The sequence below is a fragment of the Dama dama genome, chromosome X (assembly GCF_033118175.1).
Source record: "Dama dama isolate Ldn47 chromosome X, ASM3311817v1, whole genome shotgun sequence".
NCBI classification, from domain to species: Eukaryota; Metazoa; Chordata; class Mammalia; order Artiodactyla; family Cervidae; genus Dama; species Dama dama.
This window is the reverse complement of record NC_083714.1, coordinates 10,293,176-10,295,925: the sequence shown is the minus strand read 5'-3', so window position 1 is coordinate 10,295,925 and position 2,750 is coordinate 10,293,176. Positions and strand designations below refer to the sequence as shown.

General features: G+C 46.3%; 1 pseudogene; it reads left to right on the top strand.

Annotated features, from left to right (window-relative positions):
* The first annotated feature begins 2,039 nt into the window (after positions 1-2,039).
* LOC133052201 (transcription elongation factor A protein-like 5) lies at positions 2,040-2,455 on the top strand (annotated as a pseudogene).
* The last annotated feature ends 295 nt before the right edge of the window (positions 2,456-2,750 follow it).

The following is a 2,750-nucleotide window of genomic DNA, read 5'->3' as shown; positions in this document are numbered from 1 at the left end:
TCTCCCTGAAATGGTCACAAAATCACTGCCGTTTGTGGATCCCTGGGGGTGGGGGTGGCAAAAGGCAAAGACCAGAGCAGGTTCAGGACTGGATTCTCTCTACCCCTTCCCTGATGTTCATACATTTGGTGCAAGAGACAGAGGACTTGGTGGGAGGAGATAGAGAAGGGCCAGAAGATGAGAATGGGTACCATTTGGGATCTCCTAGGAGGCAGTTTATCAGGGACATTTGAGGAGGGAGGAGGGAGGGGAGGGGGATGGAGAGGAAATGGTCTGATCCCTCCAGGATGGAGGGAAGAGGACAAAGCCTGGGAACCCAAAATGGGGAGGCAGACCCCTTTGCAAAGGGGCCGAGACTGTTCTTCTTCATATTTGATCCATTTTGGAAAAGAGGGAGAGGGGAATAAGGGTGAGGGGAGGAAGAGAGGTTCTAAAGAGGAGGGGGACAGAGGTTCAGTCTGGAAAGCAGCTCCCTATAGGGCAGGAGAGGCTTCTGAACTAGTGAGGGTCAAGAGGAGGTAACATGGACCAAAATTTTAACTGAGTTTGGAAATAATTTATCTCTTGCATTGCAGGAAAATGTGGTCTTTCTGTGTATGCGGAGAGGGAGGGCATGGCAGGAAGGCTCTGGACATTTCTTCCCAGCTCCATGACTCTACCATCACCAATTTTCAGAATGAGTGATGGGTTCATTCTATCTGGGTGTCCAGGGGTGGGGGTTTGGAGGGCAGAGACCTGAGCACAGCTTGCTCTGTCTTCTGAACATTAATGCCCTGGACCTCACAAGAAAAAGTGAGATAGAAATTTGGAAGGAAGATTGGAAAACATAGAAATACTTTGGAAACAATCTCTCTCTGCCATTTCTCATGGCAAAAAGAAAAACAGAGGCTGTTAGGGAGGGACTGTAGAGGGGGAACAGTGAAGCAAGGGAAAGGGCAAGGGGATGGCAGGAGCTGGAAAGTTTTGACAAGCAGTGGGAAAAGAATCAGTTTCCCCAGTGGCTCAGTGGTAAAGAATCTACCTGCAATGCTTGGTTGGGAAGATCCTCTGGAAGAGGACATGATAACCCACTCCAGTACTCTTGTCTGAGCAATCCCATGGACAGAAGAGCCTGGTGGGCTACAGTCCATAAGGTCACAAAGAGTCGGACATGACTGAAGCAACTGAGCATGTATGCAAGGGAAAAGAATCAGTATCCCCTTGCCAGTCATTCACTTCTCAATCCCTCATGCATCATCTGTCTCCTGTCTCTCTATAGATCTTCAGGTCTGTGGTTGTAGGCACCAACCCAGACAAGGAAAGGAAAGACCTGAAGTACCAGTGCAGGTCAGTGGGAGAGGGCAACTGCCCCAGAACCCCTGGAAGTAGGAGTTCCTAAAGCCTGAGTGAAGTTGGGGAGGCCACTATCTGCCACCCCTCCTCCAAGACTCTCTATTCCAGTCTCAGAATACATGGCCTTTGTCAGGACCCTAAGGGAGCATGGTGTTTTATCGTTAGTGAGGACAGAGGGGAGAACAAGGAAGTGAGAGTTGGTAGGCATGGTATCTATGAAGCCCTTGAAGATATCAGAGTATCTCTGAAATCTGAGAACTGGCCATTGTTCAGTTGTATCTGCAATTCTAGAAGTCTTACAACTGTAGACAAGAGGAAAAAGAAACTGGACAGAATTCTTGCAGGTCAGTCTAAGTCGGGGACCACCAGGTTAAAACTGTTATGGGCATAGTCAAGACCAGAGCAAAGTTTAGGGACAAATCTGCTCTTATGGACTTATCAGCATAGCTCACTTAAATGTAGGGAGAAATACTTATGGAAGTATCTGCAAGGCGGGCTCATGTAAATATGTGTGCCAACCTTGCAGACACAGGGAAAGAAAGGAGAAAATATATGGGCGGGAGTGCACCTGAAAGTTGGGATAGGCTGATAAAGATCCTAAATCATAGAGGCAACTATTTATCAGGACCTGTATTTCACCACCTAAATCCTGTCTACTTGGTCTCCATTTTGTCTCCTAGGACAGGCAAAGGAGGGCAAATCTCAACATGGAGAAGGTCTACAGAGAAAATGAAGGAAAGCCAGAAAATGAAGGAAACTTAGACAATGAGGGAAGGCCAGAAGATGAAGTACAGCCTGAAAATGAAGGAGAGTCAAACGAGAAAGAAAAGCTGGAAGTGGAGAGGAAGTCAGAACAGGAACCAGAGGTCCAGAATGAGAGGAAACCAGACAATGAGAGACAACCAGCAGATGAGGGAAAGCAAGAAAAGCAGGCAAGTCTGAAGTTGAGGGAAACCCACTCAGAGAGGGCAAGTCGGAATCCCAGGCAAAGCCAGAGAGACAATTTCACACTGCTGAAAAGCGCCCTGCTGAAGATTATGTGCCCTGGAAGGCAAAAAGAAAAACGGACAGGAGGACAGAGGATTCCCCCACAGACTGCAGATTCTCTGGGTTGTGGCAGTAGAGGAGATTATCTTTTCATCTGTTCTTTCCCCACTAAAGAATACAGATGACTTTTTGTCATAAAATAATTAATAAAAGATTTAAAAAATAGGAAGGTACATATAAAGTGAGTTTATGAAATTAGGGGATACACTTAAAATTCCTGTTGTCAGGATGTGAAATGATGTGTGAAACACATTATCTCTGGGGCTTGAAGCTGGAAGAATCAACTTGGCAGTTATTATAGATTCACTGCTATAGAAAACAGTCTTGTGATTTGTGAATTGGGGATAAAACTTGCCTTCCAGGGCTATGGA